Raw genomic sequence first — 15,856 nt, 5'->3', positions numbered from 1 at the left:
AAGAATAATCTGTACTTTTTTTTTTCTTCCAGACTTTAACGAAAACTAGATAGAACAGGAACATGCAGAAATAAAAATTGGTTAAAAAAAAGTTCTGTTTAAAATGCTCTATTCTCTTTTTTTTTTCCAGAAGTTTGATTTGTGTGTGACCAATATTTGTAAACTTATCATTTTACATAAACTACTGTCAGTTTACAGACACCTCTGCAACAGCAAAAAACTGTCTCCAAAATTCACTGATCATCTTATCACTGAGAAAATACTCTTTTTTTTTTCTTGCTCACAAATAAAAAATGGCAAAAGCTTGTCTTCCACCTTTCCACTTTTCTGTAAAGTCATGGGATCTCCTGTTCTTTCTTGGGGCAGAATCCAGTCCTCAATGTGGAGATACGGTGTAAGTTGCAGTTATGAGCTGTATGACTGTTGGATGCTATTGTGCACCAGATCAGTGAGAAAGAGGAACTGAGAATTTTGGATGCTGTCTGATACCTTGCTATTGATACTCTTTATACTGTTGTGAAGGAAATATTCCTATGGTGTATTGGAGAGTGGTGCAGTCAGAATACCTTCTCCTTTGCTGTAGAGTGGTAGCTCAGGATGAGATTGCCTTGAAACAAACAGATGTTGTTTACCATTGTAAGTGTTATTTTACTTGACTTGTATATTCATTTTTTTGTGCTAGTAGAAAGGATTTCATGACACTGGAATAGGATGGTATTTAGAAGACCACGTTTTCTGCTCACATAGACGGTATAATGATTTGCAGTGAACAACTCTGGAATTTCTAACACCTGTTTTTTATAATCCCATAGAGAAAAAGATGGATGTATTTTTATTGCTTATCCTTTGGGGGTGGGGGAGATGGAGGCCCACATAGCAGTGAGGAAAAAGCATATTCAAGGAGTTGGGAAAGCGGCTCCTTTATCTATGAAGGGCTGAAAACGTGTCTTGTAACAATGCAAGATTATACTTCCCAGGCAAATGAATATATACACTTTTCTGTTTCTTCTGGACAGATATTTTATATTTTGAATGTGCTTCATTAAAGTGGGAAAGAGGTGTTGAAATCCTATTATTATTTATTTATTTATTTAGTGGGATTTTTTTTTGAAATTCTCTATTTTCTACATGATTTTAATGTTACTCAGCTATGGGAAATAATTAGATGCGTCTAGATATACCATTTTCTTTCTCCCTTTAAGGAGCTCATTAAGTTTCTGTCACTTGCTGCTTTCATGTTCTGCTCCACTGTAGTCACCTCCATAGCAATGGAAAATAAAATCACAAACAATTTATAATTTCAAATGGAGGAAGGTTCTGATTCAATAGAATGTTAAGGGGAGCGTGACTTGGGTATCTGACAGGGGACAGAAGTAGCAACATATACCAGAGATAAACTGAGAACCAGGTTCTTCACAATCTGCTCAGAGGTGATTCCTACTTCTGCACCATTTTTTCTTCTTCCCATGCTCCCTGGGTGAGATAGAAGACCAAACCAAAGATTGGTTTGAGAATATATTAAATTTAAAAGGAACATTAAGTGTAAGGCTAGCAGTCTTGGGCCTATTTGAAGTGCTGGGCTGGGATTGAGGCTCTTAGCTTGGTTCCATAAGTGCTACAGTCCCATCGTGTGTCAGTGTTCTCATGATGTAGTTGAAATTAATGAAAAGTGACTGGGTGAGAGAAATTCCATCTCTGTGGAAAAACTGCAGTACTAAAAGTTTAGTTTCATTTGTTCTCTACTAGAATAAAACAGGCACTTAAAGGTACTCCTGGGGAAAAACCCTGAATTACTTTAATCTGAGTCTTGAAAACTCTCAGCGAGCCTTGAATCTGTGATTTCTTTACTCTGAAATGTGTCTTGATAGGTCAGTTGGTTTGAGTAGCAGGAGATGGTCTTGTTCCATCTTGAAGAATGATGATTTCTGGCTATTGCCTCTGTGAATACACTTTTAAACAGGAGATGGCTTTTAATTTTTTTCTATTATTAAAAATATTTGACCTCTCTCAAGTCATTTCATGGGACAGTTTAAATTAATAAAGAACCAAGCACATGCCAAACTTGCTCAATAGCTTCTTTGTTCTGAAAATAACTGTAAAATGTCTAATAATTGACCAAACTTATATGAAGCGCTGTGTTACAGGGTCAGGATAATGCACATATATACATGAACCAGAGAGATGTTTTTTCCATCTACCTTGCCTTTGATCACAGGTGTGTTCTGTCATTCCACTTCAGTAACCAAACAGATTAGCCCCTAAAATGAAAAATAGCTTGAAAGTTGATATAAAAGACCTAGTGTCCAGGCCAAAATTAAAGGAGAAGGGAGACAAGTAGTTATAAATTACTCTGGCTTAATATTGTGACACTGGCGGCACAATTTTCTACAAAGGAGATAATCTTTCCTCATTATTCAACTGCCCAATGAGGTGCACATTTTTTGCCAGAAGTAGGACAAGTCACTATAAAGAACATGTCAAGTTATAGTCTGCCAAATTAAACAAAAGCAAAAAGAAAAATATCTACTAACTGGATATCTGCAGTATGGTGACAGCTGGGTCACCTCTGTAGGCAAAGAATCTAGATTTGTGAATATTACTCAATTTTTCTTTAAGAAAAGTTAAGACAACACCCTGTCTCACCCTGAGATCACTGACCTCTGTTCTGCTGGCGGTTTCAGGGAATAGTAATCACCCAGACATTGTGTGGGTTTGCTTTCCTTCTTCTCCTGGAGGAATGGAGGGTGTTGTTGACAGCCAGCCTAGAGCCCTCCAGTCTGCCTTCTGCACCTCTCCCATGCACTGTGAGTATTGGAACTGAGTTTTTCACTTATGGTGGGATGAACATATGATGAGGCAAGAAGATCCTGAACTTACCACACTTTTTCCCCCTCCTTTTTCATACAGCCACTTATGAAATGGCTGTTTTAACATTTATTCATCTTAGACGAGAGCTGTAAAAAAGCGGTGAATGGGTTGGCAGACTGACCCTGAGTAGATGTATTGTTCTGAAACACCTGTTAAAGAGTTCTAGCTGATGGCAGGATTGTGTCTTATCGGCATAAAAAATAAATATGACAGTATTTGTATCAAATGCACAGCAGCAGTATGTACAGAGAATAGCAATTGAACAACTAATGTGACTTTTGATATTCTCCACTGGGGTCTTTTCTACTGGTTTCAGAATACTTATGGTTTGTTTGTGTATTCTGGGCTTTAGAAATTTTCCTAAGCTAATGCTCACTGATGTGGCTATTTTAATTGAGACTGTATGCAGTGACTTGTGTTACAATACGCAAGCATTGCTAGAAATCTAAAAGGAACTTCTTGAAGCCTAGGGGTTGCTTGAAGAGCTAAAATGTACTGGCTGAGACTATTGTCAAATTGAGTTTGAAACCATTTCTAGATGCTATTGTTTGTGCTTTTCAAATTGGGTTTTGTTAAAAAATGTGCTAAAATTTTGATAAATTAAAGTAGTTCTATAATATATGAAAAGATGACAAAACACTTTCCTGTTTGTCTGTATTTTGTGGGTCAGCATTGGTGCCTAAATTATAGTGTGCACTGTAAATCTCAAGGCAAACACTGGGATCAGTGTGATTTACTTAGTTGCAAACTGTCAAACTCTCCCACCTTTATATACAGTACAGGCTTTGCATATTCAGAGAAACCAGCTAGCTGCAATTCACTGTTTGCAGAAAGCAATGGTAAATCAACTTTTCAGCAAGACTAGTCCATAAATCAATGAACAGTATATTCCTTTGAGATGCTCAAACCTGCACAGGAAAGCCACTCTAAAGCCAGATTAACGGGAATCCTGATTTATGGTTGAATCAAACAGCCAAAGTCTATTTTCAGAAATCTGAAATACTAGACTTATAGAACTTATCTAGGTGACAATCTTATGGCTTGCCACTGCTGCTGTTTATTCATTTCTTGTAGATATGTAGGGGCTGAAAATATGCATTGCCATGTATATATATATTCTACGCTTGTAGGGGGCTGCTGCCATTAAACTGTAAGATACAACACCATACCTGGTACTGTAAAGGTATGCATCATTGCTCTTTTCCTTCGCTTCATCCTTTTGCTGTCATTTTTATCCCTATTATCTACTGTAGTCAATTGCTGAGCATCAAGCCTGGGACCCTTTACAAAGAAGCAGGTGATGCAGCCCTTCAGCTGGACTAAGGAACCAGTACCACTGTAGTCAGCAAATCTTATTTCCCCTTGTTGATGTGGCTGAAAGTACAAGGTATATTGTTATTGCTACGTGACCTGGCTGTCACGACTGACCATTTCACCATCCTGTGCTTCCTGCTAATCAGCTAGTGGAGAGCTGCACCGGGACTGATAACAATGTAAATGGTGTGGAGGCAAATTAAGAAGTGCTTTGAACAGACCGCATGAATGAAAATATACTGTGTTTAATTGGCAGACTCTAGTCATAGATGTGGAGGTGATGGTCAAGTTTCAGTTGGGATAAAAATACTTTTACAACAATAATACAGCTCTGAATGACATTTAAAAAAAAAGTACCTCCCCTTAGCTGGACAGCAGTGGTAAGTTCCCTTGCGTTCCAGAGGCTAACTCACGGGAAAGATAACTTCATTTTCAGAATGCCATATGTTATATATTCCTAAGATAAATATTCCTACTCCCATTTTTTTCAGCACTTAGCTTCTCTCTGTAAAACTACCGAATTTAAGCTTCAGAGGCTGGGGGTGAGCACAGGTTGTATGATTAGCTACAACCTAGGAGGGCAGCAGGTGCCTGTCTCCACTCTGTGACAGAGGTTGTGTTGAAGTGCACTGCAGCACCCTGGTCCGAAGCATCTGGTCTGCTGATGATTTCTATAGCAGTGGCCTTACTGGTAGCATTTTTTCAAGACAGGAGCACCAAACGTGATGCTTGTTGTGACTCACAGAACAGGAACCAGGTATGTACAACTGAAAGCATCCCTGATATAAAAACAAATAAACAAAAAAATCTAAAAGTCAAAAGCAAAACTTTGCTAATGCTACAGGAAATTATCAATAACAAATACAAAGACTGATGTAAAGGGACATTATAATGGTTTGTCCTTGATTAAAAATAATTCAGCTGTTTGAATTGTGCATAAACTGAACCAACAACACAAGGAATTACTAAAAGTAGTGTATCTCCAAGACTTAAGATACCTTTTGCCAATTTTGTGATAAGATTAGCCGTATGTTTCAGTATTAGAAGACTATATCATATTAAAGACAAAGTTGTTAACTTTTATAAGACTTTTTTTTCCCTTCTAAAGCAGAAAAATCAAAAGAGTGCAAACCTTTTCAAAGCAAATAAAAATGACTTATGTTTTTTTCTCTGCATATTTTTACCAACTTGGAGGTAGCTTGTCTTTTAATTTATTTTAGTACCTTCTTGCTACTATTGAGCAAAAATGCTTGTTTCTTTTTGATGTGAAGCTGGTGTGTAGCCCTGCTTTTTTACTAGCTAGAAATTCTGATTTGGGACTTTGCCACCTTCATATTTACTTAAATAGCCCTAGGCTGCAGGATGAGTTCCTCTGTCTAGACTTATAGCCTTAACCTCCCAGGGACTGACTTTAGAGGAAGCCTCTATACCTGGCATGTACATTCCTTTAGTCTTTAGAAACCTAAAATTATCTTATTTTTCTGTTCTGTTGTCATTTCTCATTTTTCCAGGTATTTGTTTATCTCTATTTATTTTTAGCTGCCAAGGTTTCACTTTTCCTCAGGGAGGGAAGAGGAAAGCTTTCTGGGCCTGCTTGTTAATAGATATAGCCACTATTTTTTTTTTTTTCTCAGAAGCGTGCAAGCTGGTAAATCCGCTTACTAAGGCGTCTCACTTCAAGGCATACAGTACAGACTGTCTCCTTTCATCATGGTCTGACCTTTTCAGGAGGAGGGAAGAGCTGCCTTGTCCAGGTGAAGCACTTGTAATCAGTGGGCTGAATCTTTTATTGGCATTTTAAATGTAAATGCTATCTGACTTAGAGTTGTCTAAGTGAGGTGTCCATGCGGTTGAATGTATTGTCCTTTGCTGTCAGTTCTCAGTTTTAAGGGGATGTCCTGCTGAGGTACTTCTCACGATGCTGGATACAGGGTTTAATCCTTCTCATTGCTTTATAAAAAGTCTCCCTGAGTTCAGTTGGACTGTGTCTTAAGTGGAGGGAGGGCTGGAGTAAAGACCCTACAGGATATGACCCTTTCCTTCTGTTCATGCCGTTCCTATTTTCCTTTCCTCTTTAGTAAGTGCCCATCAGTGCTAGGAGGCAGCGCAACTGACATATCCACAAAGCTGATTCACTTTTTCTGATGGTTCAGTAAACCATGAAGTTTGCTGCTCAGACTGTTTCTTGTAAAAGCACAGTGATGTGGCACAAACCTATTTGCCTGGCTGAAGGCAGGTGGAAGGAAAGTGTTGGGAAAAGCCTGTAGCTAGGCAGATTTTTTTTTTAAGGGGATGGGGGTTTCACTTCTCAAGATTTTAATGTTTTCAGACAGTATAAATACCTTGTGAAAATTAAGAGTATATTTTGTAAATTTATCTCCTGGTTGTCATGTGCACATTTTATTAGAAGCATCCTTTGACATCTTCAGGTTAATTTTTATAATTGTTTTTCTGTATAGCTTTTCTTTCTCTGCCATATTCTCTGTTACTCTTGCCAGCTTGAAAATCCCTTCTCTTTTTATTTAGATCTTGCAGAGTGGTGGGCTATCTTTGTTGTGAAGCCAAAATGCAAATGTCTTGCTGCCACTTCAATTTCTTGGCTTGAAGTGGACCATGATTTGATACAAACCAGACATACGTGGGGAAATACGAGTACAGAGGGTATTAATTAAGCTCTTGAGTGCTGCTCCTGATGATATACAGTAAATAACTGCACCTGACACCTATTGAGCACCTAAAACTGCACTAATTCTTGCACACGTAAATCCTATGCCTTGTGTGCAAAATGCATGTTGGTGGGTGAACTGGCTGCAATGCAGTGGCTGTATTGCTGTCCTACCTGATCAACACCAGCATTACATACATCTGTCAGAACCACTGTCCACTCAGACGTGTTATGGAAGAAATATATGTGCTTAAGCAAGTCTGTGCTTTCCAAAATGTTGAGTTGGTGGTTGTCTAACAGCATTAGGAAGCTCATCGAGTAGCTTGTAATAATGTTTGAAAACCTGGGCCAATCTTTGATGCTGGCAACTGCGCCTAGGTTATTTACAGTGCTTGGTGTTTAACTTTTTCTGATAGAAAAAGGAAGGAAGCAGTCTGAATAAATGTGACACTCCCTTATTACTGTAACTTGGAAATTAATTTATGGTTCACTGTAAAGTCTTTCATAGTCACTGCTATTGAATGCCAAAATCTTCAAAGGATAGGCTAGTAAGGTCATGATGTTTTTAAGGAGCCTTAGTTATACAACATCCAGTTAAATTCCCAGCAGGATTTCCAAAAAGCTTAGGTACCAAATTCCCTCTGGAGTGTAATGGGATTTCGATAAGCATTAGAAGAGTTTATTCTTCGATTATTTGATTCTGCAGTATTTGTAAGTGGAGGGCTGGGTAGCAGGGCCTTGTAATACTGGACTGTGCAAACACAAAGGGACGGAGTCCTTCTTTGCTGTCACAGTAATTGAGGTAGTTGGAGAATGGGTGAAGAAAGGCACAGAAAAGGAAACAAGTTGCCTGGAGTGTGGCTGATCCTCTAGCAAAGCCTGGTTCACTTCTCCATGGCCTTGACAGTGGCTTCCGGCAGGTCTAAAGGCTCTGCAGATGTTTTGCTGCTTCAGCCTAGCCCATGGGGACTGAAGAGCAGTGCCTTTTGGCGTTGTTTACCTTGGCTATTAAAGGTATAACCTGGGCCATAATTAGATTAAAATTGTTTTTTTCCCTCTTTGGTGCTTAGCGTTTCAGCCAGGCTCATAAGACAGACAGGCTGCTTTGTTCTGTTGCTCTGTACTAGGTGACCAGACAGCACGGTGATCTGAAGCCAGCATGCCTGTTTTCTTGGTGACCATGAGGCAGTGGAGGAGCTGCCATCAGAGGAGGCTAGCAGGAGGCCTCAGCCATCCTCCTGAGTGCTCCACTGCGGAGGAGCTGTGGCTGGTGCATTGTCTCGGGCACTACAGGCCTGTGCCATGCAGGTCCCTCCAGCTGTTGCATCTCAGCTTCCAATTTCAAAGCCTTTAGCTCTCCTGGAAAGGGCGGTCGCTGTTTTGCTTTTGGAGGCTAACAACCGCTACGCTTCCCCAGGAGCTTTGGAGGTCAGGCTTTCATCCGGATGCCTCCCCCACCTCTCTGTTCTGTCCTTCTTTTCCTGGAGATTGTAGAAGGCCATAAAATGCTTTGATAATTAAGCAGGGAAAATTTCCACAACCCATAAAACTTAAAAGGTAATACTAAGCTCAATTTAGCTTTTGAATGCCTTTCAAATAACTTGTATTTAACACATGGTAAAGGTGCTCAGCCAGTGCTCTTGAACAAACAAATCTCTGAGTTTGATTTTAGTGTTTTGTGTCCAGACTGGTTGTAGCTGCTCTAAGAGCATTCCTTGGTTCAGGTTTCCGTCATAAACTGCAATATGGGAACTGGCGGAGGCAAAATAAAGATCTGACCTGAAACTTTGTCCAAACCACGGACTGGACATAAATTATTCTTTTGAAACTTGAAATCATTTTTGCTGGTTTGTATAATCTTTCTCAGCCAGCACTGTGACAAACTTGGTAAAGGCTGGCACTTGCAGCAGACTTGAAGAGAGATTTGCAAGCCTGGAAATATTTGGAGAATGACCTGAAGTGTGTTTTGAGATGACAGGAGGATTTTGGTAAAAACACTGTCAGAATAGTTTGTGCAAAACTTGCAAGAAAACATTAAAAGAAGTCAGTGGTATCTTCTTCAAAATTTTGAATGCAGGACAAACTCCTGCAGAGGGTGGACTCTTTCAGATTTAAACCACTATGTTTCACATACCCCTGTCAAGGGAGGAAATGACCATCCTTAAAAATGATTTTATGTCTAGACTGTAGCTGAATGGCAAGTTGATCTTAACTTCTTTCTGTCCCATCATATTTTATGGGTAAGGTAAGGCATTTGATACATTCCACATTACGTGGGCCCATGACCATGACTCCATGTGTTGGAGTACCTGCACAGGACGAAACCAACGTGAGCGGTTGCTGCCCCAGGGCCAATGGGGCCTAGCAGAGCTGGCTGAGGAAGCCCTAGAGAGGTAGAAGGAGCTTCAGACATTTGTCTTTCTCCTTCTGTATGCTGAACAGTAGTGAGAACAGCAACGGAGGAACAGAGGTCTGAGATGGGGGGACAGCTTTGGAGGATTAGTGGAAAAAAGATGTGAGGCCAGGAATTCTAGATATTGAAACAGGGGAAAGAGCTTGATGTTAACAAGCTTATAAGTCTTTAACAGTTGATGTCTAATGCAGCTGCAGGCCTCTGTATTTTTGTTTCACTGACCAGGTAAAATCAGGAAATGCTGGAAATTTGCAGCTGTCCAAATAAGAATTTTTTGTCCATGATAAACTTAACCAGAAAGCCCTTCCTTCCAGTAGTTCTTGTGATAACCTGTTCTGGTGATGTCCACTTAGATGTTTGCAAGGCCAAATTAAGGTGTAGCTGTTAATCTTTTAAGACTTACATTGTTTGAGACCAGGTATTCTTGGAGTCTATTTAATATACTTACAGTTCTAACTTGTTCCTATGGATTTTCTCATTGCAGAGCTGCCATCACATGTTCTCAGTAGAGGCCAATGTTTTTTGCAAGGTATTTGCATACCCCTTGGTTTAGTCTTTGACTAACCTGCCTACAATAATCATTTATGCTGGAACATCCTGGCCTGATAATTCAAAGGCAAAATACAATTGCCTCTGCCTCTAAAGCTCAGTCTGCTGTTTTAGGAAAGGTTATAGCACTGTCAGGATCAGTCCTTGCAAGCTTACTGAGTTAGTAGTGTATAAATTCCAGAAAGAGTGCTCTTAACGGAAAGCGTCAATAACTCAGCATTTCATTAGATGATAATGACTTGACAAAATTGATCTGCAAGTCTGTTGTTCATTTCCTGAAGCATTTCTAAAATTCATATTCTGAGTAACCAACTTATACTAGTTCCCTAAAATCAAACACAATGCTCTGACTAGCGCTAAACAATTAGTATGATGGTTGCACACATTTATTTATGTTTTGAAGAGGCAGGCACCGTGTTTTTGTGAACTGGCAACTGCCAACCAAATCTAGCTGTGCTTCCAGAAACTGTCAGACATTTTTAGCAGTGAATTTCAAGCAAGATGGAGATCTGGAAAGACTTTACACTGGGGAAAGTGTGTGTGTCTGTGTGTCCCCTATTTTATTTTTATTTTATTTCTAGTGAAAAATTAACAGAAATAAAGATTGTGCTTTAGAACATTCTGAAAGGCTGCAACACAAAGGAAATTTAATGCCCAGAACAACCAGCAAAGCCAGCTAGCCAAGCTGAAAGATGCCTTCTATATATGTATACACACTTATGCACAGTCATTTAGCCAGGGAGACACTTTTTCTTTAAAGACTGTTAAGTGACTTTGGGGGAAAAATGCATTGCAGATGGTATTTTTTTCTTTTTAATTAAAAAAGGGGAACTTTTTGCTGCAGTATGTTGAAGGACTGGAGGTTAAGACCTTTTACATCCTCTAATATAAGTTATTGCTCCATCTTAAAATGAACTTCATATGCTTCCAATGATCCTAGGTCATTTCCTCTAGGCAGAAATCAGCATGGTGTCTTAGAATATAAGTGTGGGTAATTAAATGTAGGGCCAGGCATAACACTGAAAATTCAGTCCTAGTTAATTTTAAGGAGCAAGATGGTAAAGAATTTAATTGAACATAATATATTTCAAAAGGTTTGGAAGTGAGTGTTGGGTAAAAAAGGAAATTGCAGTAAAACTGCATAAATTTTCTTTAAAGTCTTTTTTAATAATATCCCATAGATAGAGTAACTAAAATAAATGTACACAGGTACTTGGTTTACTTTGAGGTTTCACTTTCATATGGGAAATAACCTAAGTAACGTTGTTACTCTGATATAGGTCCCTTTTACCTTGCACTGAATACAGTGCCAAGATTCCCCTGGATTTATATGATACTAAAATAAGATTATCTTCACTTAAGTAGTTAGAAAATGTTAAGGTATTGTAGCACTAAGTTCAATAGAAAAGTTAATACCAGACTCTGTTCTGTTGGACTATCGTCTATATAATTATCTTGATAGATATTTACAGAAAAACTAGCTTCAGCCCAGGGAGGGTGACTTGTGTTTTCTTCAGTCATTGGTGGAAAATGAGATTCCCCAAGAGGTTGATTCAAAATGTCTAAACCAGGCCTTTGTTGTCAATCTCACATTCTGGAGAAAGGTATCTCCATTAGGTAAAGAGGCTTAATTTTCATTGCCCCCCCAGCTCTGCATCTACTCCTGTATCCTCGAGCAAAATGAAGAGCGGTGGTGGAACTTACCTGCCTTTCCTAAGATATTATTGTTAGTATAATTGTCAACACATACGTCTTCTAATGTTATGAATTTTCTTGAAGTGCCACAAATGTGTTTATTGTGTTCATTGGTTATAAACATTACATATCTCCACTGATATTCAGACAAAAAAAAGCCAACAGAACAACAAAAAAGAAATGCAGCTCAGATGTCGCTTTACACTTTTCAGCTGAGTGTTTTCATCTGCTGAAAGCATAAACAGAGGGGGTCATTGAACAGAATTTCAGTACCACTCATCTTTGATTAAAATCTTTGCTTAATTTTTTTAAAGTTTTCTTAATCTATGAAAGATTTTGTGGAACTTTAAAATTTAAATACAAAAGTACCATATTCCAAGGTACTGAAGGGTCACTATCTCTCTAATTATCATGCAATCAGACATCTTTGCCTAATTCACTAGTAGAACCATACAAGTGAATATATTCTTTAACATATAAATTAAATTAGAAGGAATTTAACAAAAGACTAGAGAAGGATGTTGTTAATTAAGCTTCCTTGCAATACTTACAAATATATTCTGTAAAAGAAGCCTCATTAATGTCTGCAGTGTAACAAACTTTTCATTTAATAAGCTGTTGAATTAGAAATTTTCCAGAATGAAAATGTCGAGTATTAGATAATTGGAGCATAAAATATTGTCTGCTGCTGTGGCTCTGATCTCGTCTTGGCTCTGCTCCACAGTTTGAGAGAGATTCCACGTTTATGGCATGCTCGAGACACGGTTACGTTACAAGCTGTGCTCTGAGCAACAGAAACATTAAGAAATCCTTCTTCTGTCTGAGACTAAAATGTGTTTGATTTGTCAGGGAGACTGAAATCAAGATGCATGTGATAATGGAGGAGAACAGACGAAATGATATGCCAATAAGGATAAACAGTTACAGGTTTGAAGCTGCACTGCTGTTGCTCCAGGAGCGCTCAGAGCTGAGATTATTGTGTTGCAGAAGCATAATACTGCAACAGTGTAGAAGAAAAACATATCGCTATCAGTTCAAATAAATCATCTGGGTGGAGGAATAATTTTAGTCATTTTTCAAGTGATGTTATCTTCCCAGCCTCTCTCATCTCTTATAGAAAAGCAGGATGGAGTGTTGAGATATGTAGCTCCCAGGCTGCATGCCTCAGACCACAGATCTGAAAAATTGACAGCTGTGCTGCCTATCTGCTCAGCACAGAGAAACTGCTGGGTGGGTGGAATTTGCAGGTCCCTCTTCAGTCTGTTTTTGAACAAAACTCCTTTTAAGATTGCATGTTTTGGACAAGCAAGAACAGCAGGAACTTTTGAGTTTGGTCCAGTGACATGCAAGTGCTTTGGAAATGCTATGTGTTTTATAGGATCCTGTGAAATTATGGGAAAGGCATAAAAGGACACCAAACGCTTAGATGGAATATGTAGAGAACAAGAAGATTCAAGCTTCTGAGACATTTGGAGACTAATTTTAAATCTGGAATTAGGTTTTGAAAACTTAACAATATCTGGGGGTATTTTAGTTCACTATATTTTTTTTCTTTTTCTTCTCTTCTTGTTTCTTTTGCTTTTCAACAGCCCAGGTTTGGTGGCAGACACCTAGAAATAGTACACACTCGTAACAAAACCACAGAGTTCTATAACTGATGAACATTTGTTTTATGATGTGCTCCTTGAGATTCACCTGAGCAAGACAGATTTGTGTGCATCTCATTGTTTTCTTTTGTATGCATACAAATAATTATAAATACTACAGATGGGTTAGGCAGGTTGGAACAGCTAGAAATCCTCTGGCAAAGTGTTCTGGTCAGTCTACAATTACAAGAGAAAATACCTGAGTCATCAGCTTAATTAAAGTACTAGTAGATCTTTCATTTGTCTCATCTTTTCTGTTTTGCTGGCTGAACTGAAGCAATGAGACCTTGGAGTGCATGCTCAGCCTGAGTCCTTATTTTCCTAAAGCCAAAATCTAGACTCTTACAAGGATCACTGTAGTCATTGCTCCTCCTAACTGGTCTCCAATGGAAAAAAAAATTGTCTGTGTATGAGTCTGGGAACTAAGCTTATTTTGATAAAGATTTTGAGAAAATGACTGATGATGCTTGGCACTCTTTGCATGCTTCATGCATAGCAAAGTCCTTTTGTACTGAGGCTTTACTTTGTTTCTCCGGTATCTTTTTCAATGATGCCAATGCAAACTTTAGAATGCTGGGAAACTAAAACTGGTATCATCCACTCATGCTTGCTTGGTTTGATAGCCCTACACTTTGGATGACTAGTAATGCTAAGGCATCTTCTCCTGAATAAAGAGTTACATGAAACAATGTGGTCAACAGCAAATGATCAGTCTTGTGCAGGTAGAACCTACAAGTCTGTAAGAACTTACAAATTTGGAGTTTTTACCTATATGTATATATGTACATATACATATGTGTTTATATGAAGTATTTTATATACATATAAGTATATATAGCGCATATATATATAACTTGGTTCATACTCCGGAAAGCTTGGTGTTTAGATCAAATGTTCTAACATAAGCTTTGAATTTACTCTCTCTGGTTATTTAAGTGTGATTTTATCACTTCTGGGTTTAGTGAGATTCATTAAAAACAAAAGCAACAACAAAATGTTTTTAGTGTCAGGAAGCGTTTAGCGTAATTTGAACATACCTATTTAATTTTATTAGCACTAGCTATATTCCTCTTGATTCTATTGAAAGGCTATACAGTTCTGATTGGGAATTTGTAGAAGCACCTGGCTTGTTATTTATGCTGCACCGTCCCACCCCCCCCCCTTTTTATAACTCTATCCCTTTTGTTTCAGTTCCAGTAATCCCAGATGTTCTGATTGTTTTGTAAACAAGGATTGCAAAATCCAGTGCTCATAAATAGAGATCACGCAAGTAACAAAACTGATCTTAACCTTTTCTAAAGTTTTGGACCAAACTGAATCTGAATTTTGATTCAGACTCCTAAGAATCAAGAGAGGGAGAATATACATGGATATGGAATAACTGGGGTTCTCACCAGCTCTGTTCAGAAAGTATTCTAAGTGACTGTGGGTTTTGGTTCTATCTAATTTCATTCTGAAATTAAGAGCTCTGCATTCTGAGAGTTGAATTGAAAAAACATAATAGAAAGCTTATGAGAAATTTGGTATGTAAAACAAATTCTTCACTAATTTTTCTTTGCTGGGAGGTGGGGAAGAGGAGGAAGAAATTAAAACCTACAAAATGATCATGCAGTGCTTCAGAAGACAATTGAAACTCTGGCTTTAATAAAACCCTTATTAAAATTGTTAAAATTTGTTAAACAAAACAATTTATTTTTCAATTTAATAATTTAAATTTATTTTTGTTTGGTTTAACTTAATTTTTTTTAAAGTTACATTAGCTTAAAAAAATTTTGCCTTGGTGTGTGTGTGTGTGTAGGAATCTAGAACATTAATAGCACCTTTAATTCATCCTGGTAATATTCCCCTGGAGAAGTCTGGATAATGCTATGCAAATTTCTCCATTATAATAATGCTTGTTGAGATCGTGAATGTGTGCTACTTTAATGCTGGCCACGTATCTGGGATGCTGGTATTCTGGATAGCTAACTGTCCAGACAAGTATCAAAAATAAAATGGTCTCAGGTTGTGCCAGGGGAGGTTTAGGTTGGAAATGAGGAGGCGTTTCTTCTCAGAAAGAGCAGTCAGGCATTGGAGTGGGTTGCCCAGGGAGGTGGTGGAGTCACCGTCCCTGGGGGTATTCAAGGAAAGGTTGGACGTGGTGCTTAGGGACATGGTCTAGTGGGTGACATTGGTGGTAGGGTGATGGTTGGACCAGATGATCTTGAAGGTCTCTTCCAACCTTAACAATTCTATCATTCTATCAATTATTCAGTTTTCAGGTTTTAAGTTACAATAGTTACCTCCAAAATGAGGTGAACAGTGCTGAATTGCCAGCCTCGTTCTGCAGAATCTCCTTCATTAACAAATCTGAAAGTAGCATGACAGAACTGCCTGCAGTTAATTGTAATGCCAGCGGATAATTCAGGTTGGTTTCAACCCCCGCTTGCTGCCTAAAGCCAGGTCAGATCTGAGGTCAGTTCTGGTTTCTCAGGCATATGGTCTTGAAAACGTCTAGGTATGGAGACTGCACATTATGGTTTTGGGGGGAGCAGCGTTTTCACGTGTTGAGCAGACACCGCCTTTGATTGCGTTCCTCTCAGCAGTTCCCTTAGGGACATAGACAACTGGAAACACGACAGATATGAGGAGACTGGTCCCTATTCCCAGCTCCTGAGGTGGAGGGTAAAGTGAGGGAGCTGACTGTAGGTTTTGAGTCTTATAAGC

At 38.6% G+C, this 15,856-nt stretch overlaps 1 long non-coding RNA gene across 9 annotated transcripts in view; it reads left to right on the top strand.

The window, feature by feature from the left end:
* LOC106034909 (uncharacterized) overlaps positions 1-15,856 on the top strand; it is a 31,855-nt gene that overhangs the window by 1,866 nt on the left and 14,133 nt on the right. For 3 of the 9 annotated variants that reach the window (XR_007168444.2, XR_001206403.3, XR_007168438.2), the window contains 5 exons: positions 2,682-2,804; positions 3,999-4,051; positions 4,890-4,939; positions 5,817-5,936; positions 7,975-10,141. This is a non-coding gene — a long non-coding RNA (uncharacterized lncRNA). Of the gene's footprint in view, positions 1-2,681; positions 2,805-3,998; positions 4,052-4,673; positions 4,940-5,816; positions 5,937-7,974; positions 10,142-15,856 lie in introns of those variants that run through there. The other 6 variants (XR_010829606.1, XR_007168441.2, XR_007168443.2 and 3 more) reach the window with 4 other exon arrangements.

The sequence above is a fragment of the Anser cygnoides genome, chromosome 2 (assembly GCF_040182565.1).
Source record: "Anser cygnoides isolate HZ-2024a breed goose chromosome 2, Taihu_goose_T2T_genome, whole genome shotgun sequence".
NCBI classification, from domain to species: Eukaryota; Metazoa; Chordata; class Aves; order Anseriformes; family Anatidae; genus Anser; species Anser cygnoides.
This window is presented reverse-complemented; position numbering and strand designations above follow the sequence as displayed.